The following is a 17,050-nucleotide window of genomic DNA, read 5'->3' as shown; positions in this document are numbered from 1 at the left end:
AACGACATACTATACTATGTCGTTTTTGATTCTGACAATTTAAAAAAAAACGTTTTTTTGGTCCAAAACTTGACAAAAACGTCACACTATACTATGTAGTACGTCATACTATACTATATCTCCAAAATGTGACCATTTTTGGAGAAAAAAAATTTGGTCCAAAATTGGACAAAAACGACATACTATACTATGTCGTTTTTGATTCTGACAATTTTTTGGAAAAACGTTTTTTTGGTCCAAAACTTGACAAAAACATCACACTATACTATGCAGTACGTCATACTATACTATGTCTCTAAAATGTGACCATTTTTGGAGAAAAAAAATTTGGTCCAAAATTGGACAAAAACGACATATTATACTATGTCGTTTTTGATTCTGACAATTTTTTGGAAAAACGTTTTTTTGGTCCAAAACTTGACAAAAACGTCACACTATACTATGCAGTACGTCATACTATACTATGTCTCTAAAATGTGACCATTTTTGGAGAAAAAAAATTTGGTCCAAAATTGGACAAAAACGACATACTATACTATGTCGTTTTTGATTTGACAACTTTTTTTGAAAAACGTTTTTTTGGTCCAAAACTTGACAAAAACGTCACACTATACTATGTAGTACGTCATACTATACTATATCTCCAAAATGTGACCATTTTTGGAGAAAAAAATTTGGTCCAAAATTGGACAAAAACGACATACTATACTATGTCGTTTTTGATTCTGACAATTTTTTAAAAAAAACGTTTTTTTGGTCCAAAACTTGACAAAAACGTCACACTATACTATGCAGTACATCATACTATACTATATCTCCAAAATGTGACCATTTTGGAGAAAAAAAATTTGGTCCAAAATTGGACAAAAACGACATACTATACTATGTCGTTTTTGATTCTGACAATTTTTTGGAAAAACGTTTTTTTGGTCCAAAACTTGACAAAAACGTCACACTATACTATGCAGTACGTCATACTATACTATGTCTCTAAAATGTGACCATTTTTGGAGAAAAAAAATTTGGTCCAAATTGGACAAAAACGACATACTATACTATGTCGTTTTTGATTCTGACAATTTTTTGGAAAAACGTTTTTTTGGTCCAAAACTTGACAAAAACGTCACACTATACTATGCAGTACGTCATACTATACTATGTCTCTAAAATGTGACCATTTTTGGAGAAAAAAAATTGGTCCAAAATTGGACAAAAACGACATACTATACTATGTCGTTTTTGATTCTGACAATTTTTAAAAAAAACGTTTTTTTTGTCCAAAACTTGACAAAAACGTCACACTATACTATGCAGTACGTCATACTATACTATGTCTCTAAAATGTGACCATTTTTGGAGAAAAAAAATTTGGTCCAAAATTGGACAAAAACGACATACTATACTATGTCGTTTTTGATTCTGACAATTTTTTGGAAAAACGTTTTTTTGGTCCAAAACTTGACAAAAACGTCACACTATACTATGCAGTACGTCATACTATACTATGTCTCTAAAATGTGACCATTTTTGGAGAAAAAAATTTGGTCCAAAATTGGACAAAAACGACATACTATACTATGTCGTTTTTGATTCTGACAATTTTAAAAAAAAACGTTTTTTTTGGTCCAAAACTTGACAAAAACGTCACACTATACTATGTAGTACGTCATACTATACTATATCTCCAAAATGTGACCATTTTTGGAGAAAAAAAATTTGGTCCAAATTGGACAAAAACGACATACTATACTATGTCGTTTTTGATTCTGACAATTTTTTGAAAAACGTTTTTTTTGGTCCAAAACTTGACAAAACGTCACACTATACTATGTAGTACGTCATACTATACTATATCTCCAAAATGTGACCATTTTTGGAGAAAAAAAATTTGGTCCAAAATTGGACAAAAACGACATACTATACTATGTCGTTTTTGATTCTGACAATTTTTTTGAAAAACGTTTTTTTGGTCCAAAACTGACAAAACGTCACACTATACTATGCAGTACGTCATACTATACTATGTCTCTAAAATGTGACCATTTTTGGAGAAAAAAAATTTGGTCCAAAATTGGACAAAAACGACATACTATACTATGTCGTTTTTGATTCTGACAATTTTAAAAAAAAACGTTTTTTTGGTCCAAAACTTGACAAAACGTCACACTATACTATGCAGTACGTCATACTATACTATGTCTCTAAAATGTGACCATTTTTGGAGAAAAAAAATTTGGTCCAAAATTGGACAAAAACGACATACTATACTATGTCGTTTTTGATTCTGACAATTTAAAAAAAAACGTTTTTTTTGGTCCAAAACTTGACAAAAACGTCACACTATACTATGTAGTACGTCATACTATACTATATCTCCAAAATGTGACCATTTTTGGAGAAAAAAAATTTGGTCCAAAATTGGACAAAAACGACATACTATACTATGTCGTTTTTGATTCTGACAATTTTTTGGAAAAACGTTTTTTTGGTCCAAAACTTGACAAAAAACATCACACTATACTATGCAGTACGTCATACTATACTATGTCTCTAAAATGTGACCATTTTTGGAGAAAAAAAATTTGGTCCAAAATTGGACAAAAACGACATACTATACTATGTCGTTTTTGATTCTGACAATTTTTTGGAAAAACGTTTTTTGGTCCAAAACTTGACAAAAACGTCACACTATACTATGCAGTACGTCATACTTATACTATGTCTCTAAAATGTGACCATTTTGGAGAAAAAAATTTGGTCCAAAATTGGACAAAAACGACATACTATACTATGTCGTTTTTGATTTGACAATTTTTTTGAAAAACGTTTTTTTTGGTCCAAAACTTGACAAAAACGTCACACTATACTATGTAGTACGTCATACTATACTATATCTCCAAAATGTGACCATTTTTGGAGAAAAAAAATTTGGTCCAAAATTGGACAAAAACGACATACTATACTATGTCGTTTTTGATTCTGACAATTTTTAAAAAAAAAACGTTTTTTTGGTCCAAAACTTGACAAAAACGTCACACTATACTATGCAGTACATCATACTATACTATATCTCCAAAATGTGACCATTTTTGGAGAAAAAAAATTTGGTCCAAAATTGGACAAAAACGACATACTATACTATGTCGTTTTTGATTCTGACAATTTTTTGGAAAAACGTTTTTTTGGTCCAAAACTTGACAAAAACGTCACACTATACTATGCAGTACGTCATACTATACTATGTCTCTAAAATGTGACCATTTTTGGAGAAAAAAAATTTGGTCCAAAATTGGACAAAAACGACATACTATACTATGTCGTTTTGATTCTGACAATTTTTTGGAAAAACGTTTTTTTGGTCCAAAACTTGACAAAAACGTCACACTATACTATGCAGTACGTCATACTATACTATGTCTCTAAAATGTGACCATTTTTGGAGAAAAAAAATTTGGTCCAAAATTGGACAAAAACGACATACTATACTATGTCGTTTTTGATTCTGACAATTTTAAAAAAAAACGTTTTTTTGGTCCAAAACTTGACAAAAACGTCACACTATACTATGCAGTACGTCATACTATACTATGTCTCTAAATGTGACCATTTTTGGAGAAAAAAAATTTGGTCCAAAATTGGACAAAAACGACATACTATACTATGTCGTTTTTGATTCTGACAATTTTTGGAAAAAACGTTTTTTTGGTCCAAAACTTGACAAAAACGTCACACTATACTATGCAGTACGTCATACTATACTATGTCTCTAAAATGTGACCATTTTTGGAGAAAAAAAATTTGGTCCAAAATTGGACAAAAACGACATACTATACTATGTCGTTTTTGATTCTGACAATTTAAAAAAAAAACGTTTTTTTGGTCCAAAACTTGACAAAAACGTCACACTATACTATGTAGTACGTCATACTATACTATATCTCCAAAATGTGACCATTTTTGGAGAAAAAAATTTGGTCCAAAATTGGACAAAAACGACATACTATACTATGTCGTTTTTGATTCTGACAATTTTTTTGAAAAAACGTTTTTTTGGTCCAAAACTTGACAAAAACGTCACACTATACTATGTAGTACGTCAACTATACTATATCTCCAAAATGTGACCATTTTTGGAGAAAAAAAATTTGGTCCAAAATTGGACAAAAACGACATACTATACTATGTCGTTTTTGATTCTGACAATTTTTTGAAAAACGTTTTTTTGGTCCAAAACTTGACAAAAACGTCACACTATACTATGCAGTACGTCATACTATACTATGTCTCTAAAATGTGACCATTTTTGGAGAAAAAAAATTTGGTCCAAAATTGGACAAAAACGACATACTATACTATGTCGTTTTTGATTCTGACAATTTTTGGAAAAACGTTTTTTGGTCCAAAACTTGACAAAAACGTCACACTATACTATGCAGTACGTCATACTATACTATGTCTCTAAAATGTGACCATTTTTGGAGAAAAAAAATTTGGTCCAAAATTGACAAAAACGACATACTATACTATGTCGTTTTTGATTCTGACAATTTTTTGAAAACGTTTTTTGGTCCAAAACTTGACAAAAACGTCACACTATACTATGTAGTACGTCATACTATACTATATCTCCAAAATGTGACCATTTTTGGAGAAAAAAAATTTGGTCCAAAATTGGACAAAAACGACATACTATACTATGTCGTTTTTGATTCTGACAATTTTTTTGAAAAACGTTTTTTTGGTCCAAAACTTGACAAAAACGTCACACTATACTATGCAGTACGTCATACTATACTATGTCTCTAAAATGTGACCATTTTTGGAGAAAAAAAATTTGGTCCAAAATTGGACAAAAACGACATACTATACTATGTCGTTTTTGATTCTGACAATTTAAAAAAAAAACGTTTTTTTGGTCCAAAACTTGACAAAAACGTCACACTATACTATGTAGTACGTCATACTATACTATATCTCCAAAATGTGACCATTTGGAGAAAAAAAATTTGGTCCAAAATTGGACAAAAACGACATACTATACTATGTCGTTTTTGATTCTGACAATTTTTTGGAAAAACGTTTTTTTGGTCCAAAACTTGACAAAAACATCACACTATACTATGCAGTACGTCATACTATACTATGTCTCTAAAATGTGACCATTTTTGGAGAAAAAAAATTTGGTCCAAAATTGGACAAAAACGACATACTATACTATGTCGTTTTTGATTCTGACAATTTTTTGGAAAAACGTTTTTTTGGTCCAAAACTTGACAAAAACGTCACACTATACTATGCAGTACGTCATACTATACTATGTCTCTAAAATGTGACCATTTTTGGAGAAAAAAATTTGGTCCAAAATTGGACAAAAACGACATACTATACTATGTCGTTTTTGATTCTGACAATTTTTTGGAAAAACGTTTTTTGGTCCAAAACTTGACAAAAACGTCACACTATACTATGCAGTACGTCATACTATACTATGTCTCTAAAATGTGACCATTTTTGGAGAAAAAAAATTTGGTCCAAAATTGGACAAAAACGACATACTATACTATGTCGTTTTTGATTCTGACAATTTTTTGGAAAAACGTTTTTTTGGTCCAAAACTTGACAAAAACGTCACACTATACTATGCAGTACGTCATACTATACTATATCTCCAAAATGTGACCATTTTTGGAGAAAAAAAATTTGGTCCAAAATTGGACAAAAACGACATACTATACTATGTCGTTTTTGATTCTGACAATTTTTAAAAAAACGTTTTTTTGGTCCAAAACTTGACAAAAACGTCACACTATACTATGCAGTACGTCATACTATACTATGTCTCTAAAATGTGACCATTTTTGGAGAAAAAAAATTTGGTCCAAAATTGGACAAAAACGACATACTATACTATGTCGTTTTTGATTCTGACAATTTTTTGGAAAAACGTTTTTTTGGTCCAAAACTTGACAAAAACGTCACACTATACTATGCAGTACGTCATACTATACTATGTCTCTACAATGTGACCATTTTTGGAGAAAAAAAATTTGGTCCAAAATTGGACAAAAACGACATACTATACTATGTCGTTTTTGATTCTGACAATTTTTTGGAAAAACGTTTTTTTGGTCCAAAACTTGACAAAAACGTCACACTATACTATGCAGTACGTCATACTATACTATGTCTCTAAAATGTGACCATTTTTGGAGAAAAAAAATTTGGTCCAAAATTGGACAAAAACGACATACTATACTATGTCGTTTTTGATTTGACAATTTTTTTGAAAAACGTTTTTTTGGTCCAAAACTTGACAAAAACGTCACACTATACTATGTAGTACGTCATACTATACTATATCTCCAAAATGTGACCATTTTTGGAGAAAAAAAATTTGGTCCAAAATTGGACAAAAACGACATACTATACTATGTCGTTTTTGATTCTGACAATTTTTTAAAAAAAACGTTTTTTTGGTCCAAAACTTGACAAAAACGTCACACTATACTATGCAGTACATCATACTATACTATATCTCCAAAATGTGACCATTTTTGGAGAAAAAAAATTTGGTCCAAAATTGGACAAAAACGACATACTATACTATGTCGTTTTTGATTCTGACAATTTTTTGGAAAAACGTTTTTTTGGTCCAAAACTTGACAAAAACGTCACACTATACTATGCAGTACGTCATACTATACTATGTCTCTAAAATGTGACCATTTTTGGAGAAAAAAAATTTGGTCCAAAATTGGACAAAAACGACATACTATACTATGTCGTTTTTGATTCTGACAATTTTTTGGAAAAACGTTTTTTTGGTCCAAAACTTGACAAAAACGTCACACTATACTATGCAGTACGTCATACTATACTATGTCTCTAAAATGTGACCATTTTTGGAGAAAAAAAATTTGGTCCAAAATTGGACAAAAACGACATACTATACTATGTCGTTTTTGATTCTGACAATTTTAAAAAAAAACGTTTTTTTGGTCCAAAACTTGACAAAAACGTCACACTATACTATGCAGTACGTCATACTATACTATGTCTCTAAAATGTGACCATTTTTGGAGAAAAAAAATTTGGTCCAAAATTGGACAAAAACGACATACTATACTATGTCGTTTTTGATTCTGACAATTTTTTGGAAAAACGTTTTTTTGGTCCAAAACTTGACAAAAACGTCACACTATACTATGCAGTACGTCATACTATACTATGTCTCTAAAATGTGACCATTTTTGGAGAAAAAAAATTTGGTCCAAAATTGGACAAAAACGACATACTATACTATGTCGTTTTTGATTCTGACAATTTAAAAAAAAAACGTTTTTTTGGTCCAAAACTTGACAAAAACGTCACACTATACTATGTAGTACGTCATACTATACTATATCTCCAAAATGTGACCATTTTTGGAGAAAAAAAATTTGGTCCAAAATTGGACAAAAACGACATACTATACTATGTCGTTTTTGATTCTGACAATTTTTTTGAAAAACGTTTTTTTGGTCCAAAACTTGACAAAAACGTCACACTATACTATGTAGTACGTCATACTATACTATATCTCCAAAATGTGACCATTTTTGGAGAAAAAAAATTTGGTCCAAAATTGGACAAAAACGACATACTATACTATGTCGTTTTTGATTCTGACAATTTTTTTGAAAAACGTTTTTTTGGTCCAAAACTTGACAAAAACGTCACACTATACTATGCAGTACGTCATACTATACTATGTCTCTAAAATGTGACCATTTTTGGAGAAAAAAAATTTGGTCCAAAATTGGACAAAAACGACATACTATACTATGTCGTTTTTGATTCTGACAATTTTTTGGAAAAACGTTTTTTTGGTCCAAAACTTGACAAAAACGTCACACTATACTATGCAGTACGTCATACTATACTATGTCTCTAAAATGTGACCATTTTTGGAGAAAAAAAATTTGGTCCAAAATTGGACAAAAACGACATACTATACTATGTCGTTTTTGATTCTGACAATTTTTTTGAAAAACGTTTTTTTGGTCCAAAACTTGACAAAAACGTCACACTATACTATGTAGTACGTCATACTATACTATATCTCCAAAATGTGACCATTTTTGGAGAAAAAAAATTTGGTCCAAAATTGGACAAAAACGACATACTATACTATGTCGTTTTTGATTCTGACAATTTTTTTGAAAAACGTTTTTTTGGTCCAAAACTTGACAAAAACGTCACACTATACTATGCAGTACGTCATACTATACTATGTCTCTAAAATGTGACCATTTTTGGAGAAAAAAATTTGGTCCAAAATTGGACAAAAACGACATACTATACTATGTCGTTTTTGATTCTGACAATTTAAAAAAAAACGTTTTTTTGGTCCAAAACTTGACAAAAACGTCACACTATACTATGTAGTACGTCATACTATACTATATCTCCAAAATGTGACCATTTTTGGAGAAAAAAAATTTGGTCCAAAATTGGACAAAAACGACATACTATACTATGTCGTTTTTGATTCTGACAATTTTTTGAAAAACGTTTTTTTGGTCCAAAACTTGACAAAAACATCACACTATACTATGCAGTACGTCATACTATACTATGTCTCTAAAATGTGACCATTTTTGGAGAAAAAAAATTTGGTCCAAAATTGGACAAAAACGACATACTATACTATGTCGTTTTTGATTCTGACAATTTTTTGGAAAAACGTTTTTTTGGTCCAAAACTTGACAAAAACGTCACACTATACTATGCAGTACGTCATACTATACTATGTCTCTAAAATGTGACCATTTTTGGAGAAAAAAATTTGGTCCAAAATTGGACAAAAACGACATACTATACTATGTCGTTTTTGATTCTGACAATTTTTTGGAAAAACGTTTTTTGGTCCAAAACTTGACAAAAACGTCACACTATACTATGCAGTACGTCATACTATACTATGTCTCTAAAATGTGACCATTTTTGGAGAAAAAAAATTTGGTCCAAAATTGGACAAAAACGACATACTATACTATGTCGTTTTTGATTCTGACAATTTTTTGGAAAAACGTTTTTTTGGTCCAAAACTTGACAAAAACGTCACACTATACTATGCAGTACGTCATACTATACTATATCTCCAAAATGTGACCATTTTTGGAGAAAAAAAATTTGGTCCAAAATTGGACAAAAACGACATACTATACTATGTCGTTTTTGATTCTGACAATTTTTAAAAAAAACGTTTTTTTGGTCCAAAACTTGACAAAAACGTCACACTATACTATGCAGTACGTCATACTATACTATGTCTCTAAAATGTGACCATTTTTGGAGAAAAAAAATTTGGTCCAAAATTGGACAAAAACGACATACTATACTATGTCGTTTTTGATTCTGACAATTTTTTGGAAAAACGTTTTTTTTGTCCAAAACTTGACAAAAACGTCACACTATACTATGCAGTACGTCATACTATACTATGTCTCTAAAATGTGACCATTTTTGGAGAAAAAAAATTTGGTCCAAAATTGGACAAAAACGACATACTATACTATGTCGTTTTTGATTCTGACAATTTTAAAAAAAAACGTTTTTTTGGTCCAAAACTTGACAAAAACGTCACACTATACTATGTAGTACGTCATACTATACTATATCTCCAAAATGTGACCATTTTTGGAGAAAAAAAATTTGGTCCAAAATTGGACAAAAACGACATACTATACTATGTCGTTTTTGATTCTGACAATTTTTTTGAAAAACGTTTTTTTGGTCCAAAACTTGACAAAAACGTCACACTATACTATGTAGTACGTCATACTATACTATATCTCCAAAATGTGACCATTTTTGGAGAAAAAAAATTTGGTCCAAAATTGGACAAAAACGACATACTATACTATGTCGTTTTTGATTCTGACAATTTTTTAAAAAAAACGTTTTTTTGGTCCAAAACTTGACAAAAACGTCACACTATACTATGTAGTACGTCATACTATACTATATCTCCAAAATGTGACCATTTTTGGAGAAAAAAAATTTGGTCCAAAATTGGACAAAAACGACATACTATACTATGTCGTTTTTGATTCTGACAATTTTTTTGAAAAACGTTTTTTTGGTCCAAAACTTGACAAAAACGTCACACTATACTATGTAGTACGTCATACTATACTATATCTCCAAAATGTGACCATTTTTGGAGAAAAAAAATTTGGTCCAAAATTGGACAAAAACGACATACTATACTATGTCGTTTTTGATTCTGACAATTTTTTTAAAAAAACGTTTTTTTGGTCCAAAACTTGACAAAAACGTCACACTATACTATGTAGTACGTCATACTATACTATATCTCCAAAATGTGACCATTTTTGGAGAAAAAAAATTTGGTCCAAAATTGGACAAAAACGACATACTATACTATGTCGTTTTTGATTCTGACAATTTTTTGGAAAAACGTTTTTTTGGTCCAAAACTTGACAAAAACGTCACACTATACTATGCAGTACGTCATACTATACTATGTCTCTAAAATGTGACCATTTTTGGAGAAAAAAATTTGGTCCAAAATTGGACAAAAACGACATACTATACTATGTCGTTTTTGATTCTGACAATTTAAAAAAAAACGTTTTTTTGGTCCAAAACTTGACAAAAACGTCACACTATACTATGTAGTACGTCATACTATACTATATCTCCAAAATGTGACCATTTTTGGAGAAAAAAAATTTGGTCCAAAATTTGACAAAAACGACATACTATACTATGTCGTTTTTGATTCTGACAATTTTTTGGAAAAACGTTTTTTTGGTCCAAAACTTGACAAAAACATCACACTATACTATGCAGTACGTCATACTATACTATGTCTCTAAAATGTGACCATTTTTGGAGAAAAAAATTTGGTCCAAAATTGGACAAAAACGACATACTATACTATGTCGTTTTTGATTCTGACAATTTTTTGGAAAAACGTTTTTTTGGTCCAAAACTTGACAAAAACGTCACACTATACTATGTAGTACGTCATACTATACTATATCTCCAAAATGTGACCATTTTTGGAGAAAAAAAATTTGGTCCAAAATTGGACAAAAACGACATACTATACTATGTCGTTTTTGATTCTGACAATTTTTTGAAAAACGTTTTTTTGGTCCAAAACTTGACAAAAACGTCACACTATACTATGCAGTACGTCATACTATACTATGTCTCTAAAATGTGACCATTTTTGGAGAAAAAAAATTTGGTCCAAAATTGGACAAAAACGACATACTATACTATGTCGTTTTTGATTCTGACAATTTTTTGGAAAAACGTTTTTTTGGTCCAAAACTTGACAAAAACGTCACACTATACTATGCAGTACGTCATACTATACTATGTCTCTAAAATGTGACCATTTTTGGAGAAAAAAAATTTGGTCCAAAATTGGACAAAAACGACATACTATACTATGTCGTTTTTGATTCTGACAATTTTTTTGAAAAACGTTTTTTTGGTCCAAAACTTGACAAAAACGTCACACTATACTATGTAGTACGTCATACTATACTATATCTCCAAAATGTGACCATTTTTGGAGAAAAAAAATTTGGTCCAAAATTGGACAAAAACGACATACTATACTATGTCGTTTTTGATTCTGACAATTTTTTTGAAAAACGTTTTTTTGGTCCAAAACTTGACAAAAACGTCACACTATACTATGCAGTACGTCATACTATACTATGTCTCTAAAATGTGACCATTTTTGGAGAAAAAAAATTTGGTCCAAAATTGGACAAAAACGACATACTATACTATGTCGTTTTTGATTCTGACAATTTAAAAAAAAAACGTTTTTTTGGTCCAAAACTTGACAAAAACGTCACACTATACTATGTAGTACGTCATACTATACTATATCTCCAAAATGTGACCATTTTTGGAGAAAAAAAATTTGGTCCAAAATTGGACAAAAACGACATACTATACTATGTCGTTTTTGATTCTGACAATTTTTTGGAAAAACGTTTTTTTGGTCCAAAACTTGACAAAAACATCACACTATACTATGCAGTACGTCATACTATACTATGTCTCTAAAATGTGACCATTTTTGGAGAAAAAAAATTTGGTCCAAAATTGGACAAAAACGACATACTATACTATGTCGTTTTTGATTCTGACAATTTTTTGGAAAAACGTTTTTTTGGTCCAAAACTTGACAAAAACGTCACACTATACTATGCAGTACGTCATACTATACTATGTCTCTAAAATGTGACCATTTTTGGAGAAAAAAATTTGGTCCAAAATTGGACAAAAACGACATACTATACTATGTCGTTTTTGATTCTGACAATTTTTTGGAAAAACGTTTTTTGGTCCAAAACTTGACAAAAACGTCACACTATACTATGCAGTACGTCATACTATACTATGTCTCTAAAATGTGACCATTTTTGGAGAAAAAAAATTTGGTCCAAAATTGGACAAAAACGACATACTATACTATGTCGTTTTTGATTCTGACAATTTTTTGGAAAAACGTTTTTTTGGTCCAAAACTTGACAAAAACGTCACACTATACTATGCAGTACGTCATACTATACTATATCTCCAAAATGTGACCATTTTTGGAGAAAAAAAATTTGGTCCAAAATTGGACAAAAACGACATACTATACTATGTCGTTTTTGATTCTGACAATTTTTAAAAAAAACGTTTTTTTGGTCCAAAACTTGACAAAAACGTCACACTATACTATGCAGTACGTCATACTATACTATGTCTCTAAAATGTGACCATTTTTGGAGAAAAAAAATTTGGTCCAAAATTGGACAAAAACGACATACTATACTATGTCGTTTTTGATTCTGACAATTTTTTGGAAAAACGTTTTTTTTGTCCAAAACTTGACAAAAACGTCACACTATACTATGCAGTACGTCATACTATACTATGTCTCTAAAATGTGACCATTTTTGGAGAAAAAAAATTTGGTCCAAAATTGGACAAAAACGACATACTATACTATGTCGTTTTTGATTCTGACAATTTTAAAAAAAAAACGTTTTTTTGGTCCAAAACTTGACAAAAACGTCACACTATACTATGTAGTACGTCATACTATACTATATCTCCAAAATGTGACCATTTTTGGAGAAAAAAAATTTGGTCCAAAATTGGACAAAAACGACATACTATACTATGTCGTTTTTGATTCTGACAATTTTTTTGAAAAACGTTTTTTTGGTCCAAAACTTGACAAAAACGTCACACTATACTATGTAGTACGTCATACTATACTATATCTCCAAAATGTGACCATTTTTGGAGAAAAAAAATTTGGTCCAAAATTGGACAAAAACGACATACTATACTATGTCGTTTTTGATTCTGACAATTTTTTAAAAAAAACGTTTTTTTGGTCCAAAACTTGACAAAAACGTCACACTATACTATGTAGTACGTCATACTATACTATATCTCCAAAATGTGACCATTTTTGGAGAAAAAAAATTTGGTCCAAAATTGGACAAAAACGACATACTATACTATGTCGTTTTTGATTCTGACAATTTTTTTGAAAAACGTTTTTTTGGTCCAAAACTTGACAAAAACGTCACACTATACTATGTAGTACGTCATACTATACTATATCTCCAAAATGTGACCATTTTTGGAGAAAAAAAATTTGGTCCAAAATTGGACAAAAACGACATACTATACTATGTCGTTTTTGATTCTGACAATTTTTTTAAAAAAACGTTTTTTTGGTCCAAAACTTGACAAAAACGTCACACTATACTATGTAGTACGTCATACTATACTATATCTCCAAAATGTGACCATTTTTGGAGAAAAAAAATTTGGTCCAAAATTGGACAAAAACGACATACTATACTATGTCGTTTTTGATTCTGACAATTTTTTGGAAAAACGTTTTTTTGGTCCAAAACTTGACAAAAACGTCACACTATACTATGCAGTACGTCATACTATACTATGTCTCTAAAATGTGACCATTTTTGGAGAAAAAAAATTTGGTCCAAAATTGGACAAAAACGACATACTATACTATGTCGTTTTTGATTCTGACAATTTAAAAAAAAAACGTTTTTTTGGTCCAAAACTTGACAAAAACGTCACACTATACTATGTAGTACGTCATACTATACTATATCTCCAAAATGTGACCATTTTTGGAGAAAAAAAATTTGGTCCAAAATTTGACAAAAACGACATACTATACTATGTCGTTTTTGATTCTGACAATTTTTTGGAAAAACGTTTTTTTGGTCCAAAACTTGACAAAAACATCACACTATACTATGCAGTACGTCATACTATACTATGTCTCTAAAATGTGACCATTTTTGGAGAAAAAAATTTGGTCCAAAATTGGACAAAAACGACATACTATACTATGTCGTTTTTGATTCTGACAATTTTTTGGAAAAACGTTTTTTTGGTCCAAAACTTGACAAAAACGTCACACTATACTATGCAGTACGTCATACTATACTATGTCTCTAAAATGTGACCATTTTTGGAGAAAAAAAATTTGGTCCAAAATTGGACAAAAACGACATACTATACTATGTCGTTTTTGATTCTGACAATTTTTTTGAAAAACGTTTTTTTGGTCCAAAACTTGACAAAAACGTCACACTATACTATGTAGTACGTCATACTATACTATATCTCCAAAATGTGACCATTTTTGGAGAAAAAAAATTTGGTCCAAAATTGGACAAAAACGACATACTATACTATGTCGTTTTTGATTCTGACAATTTTTTTAAAAAAAACGTTTTTTTGGTCCAAAACTTGACAAAAACGTCACACTATACTATGCAGTACATCATACTATACTATATCTCCAAAATGTGACCATTTTTGGAGAAAAAAAATTTGGTCCAAAATTGGACAAAAACGACATACTATACTATGTCGTTTTTGATTCTGACAATTTTTTGGAAAAACGTTTTTTTGGTCCAAAACTTGACAAAAACGTCACACTATACTATGCAGTACGTCATACTATACTATGTCTCTAAAATGTGACCATTTTTGGAGAAAAAAAATTTGGTCCAAAATTGGACAAAAACGACATACTATACTATGTCGTTTTTGATTCTGACAATTTTTTGGAAAAACGTTTTTTTGGTCCAAAACTTGACAAAAACGTCACACTATACTATGCAGTACGTCATACTATACTATGTCTCTAAAATGTGACCATTTTTGGAGAAAAAAAATTTGGTCCAAAATTGGACAAAAACGACATACTATACTATGTCGTTTTTGATTCTGACCATTTTTAAAAAAAAACGTTTTTTTGGTCCAAAACTTGACAAAAACGTCACACTATACTATGCAGTACGTCATACTAGACCATTTTTGGAGAAAAAAAATTTGGTCCAAAATTGGACAAAAAACGACATACTATACTATGTCGTTTTTGATTCTGACAATTTTTTGGAAAAACGTTTTTTTGTCCAAAACTTGACAAAAACGTCACACTATACTATGCAGTACGTTCATACTATACTATGTCTCTAAATTGTGACCATTTTTGGAGAAAAAAAATTGGTCCAAAATTGGACAAAAACGACTTACTATACTATGTCGTTTTTGATTCTGACAATTTTAAAAAAAAACGTTTTTTTTGGTCCAAAACTTGACAAAAACGTCACACTATACTATGTAGTACGTCATACTATACTATATCTCCAAATGTGACCATTTTTGGAGAAAAAAAAATTTGGTCCAAAATTGGACAAAAACGACATACTATACTATGTCGTTTTTGATTCTGACAATTTTTTTGAAAAACGTTTTTTTTGGTCCAAAAACTTGACAAAAACGTCACACTATACTATGTAGTACGTCATACTATACTATATCTCCAAAATGTGACCATTTTTGGAGAAAAAAAAATTTGGTCCAAAATTGGACAAAAACGACATACTAGTACTATGTCGTTTTTGATTCTGACAATTTTTTAAAAAAAAAACGTTTTTTTTGGTCCAAAACTTGACAAAAACGTCACACTATACTATGTAGTACGTCATACTATACTATATCTCCAAAATGTGACCATTTTTGGAGAAAAAAAATTTGGGTCCAAAATTGACAAAAACGACATACTATACTATGTCGTTTTTGATTCTGACAATTTTTTTGAAAAACGTTTTTTTGGTCCAAAACTTGACAAAAACGTCACACTATACTATGTAGTACGTCATACTATACTATATCTCCAAAATGTGACCATTTTTGGAGAAAAAAAATTTGGTCCAAAATTGGACAAAAACGACATACTATATCTATGTCGTTTTTGATTCTGACAATTTTTTGGAAAAACGTTTTTTTTGGTCCAAAACTTGACAAAAACGTCACACTATACTATGCAGTACGTCATACTATACTATGTCTCTAAAATGTGACCATTTTTGGAGAAAAAAAAATTTGGTCCAAAATTGGACAAAAACGACATACTATACTATGTCGTTTTTGATTCTGACAATTTTTTGGAAAAAACGTTTTTTTGGTCCAAAAACTTGACAAAAACGTCACACCTATACTATGCAGTACGTCATACTATACTATTGTCTCTAAAATGTGACCATTTTTGGAGAAAAAAAAATTGGTCCCAAAATTGGACAAAAACGACATACTATACTATGTCGTTTTTGATTCTGACAATTTTTTAAAAAAAACGTTTTTTTGGTCCAAAACTTGACAAAAACGTCACACTATACTATGCAGTACGTCATACTATACTATGTCTCTAAAATGTGACCATTTTTGGAGAAAAAAAAATTTGGTCCAAAATTGGACAAAAACGACATACTATACTATGTCGTTTTTGATTCTGACAATTTTTTGGAAAAACGTTTTTTTGGTCCAAAACTTGACAAAAACGTCACACTAATACTATGCAGTACGTCATACTATACTATGTCTCTAAAATGTGACCATTTTTGGAGAAAAAAAATTTGGTCCAAAATTGGACAAAAACGACATACTATACTATGTCGTT

Source organism: Microchirus variegatus (assembly GCF_963457635.1).
Source record: "Microchirus variegatus genome assembly, chromosome: 21".
Lineage (NCBI taxonomy): Eukaryota > Metazoa > Chordata > Actinopteri > Pleuronectiformes > Soleidae > Microchirus > Microchirus variegatus.
This window is presented reverse-complemented; position numbering follows the sequence as displayed.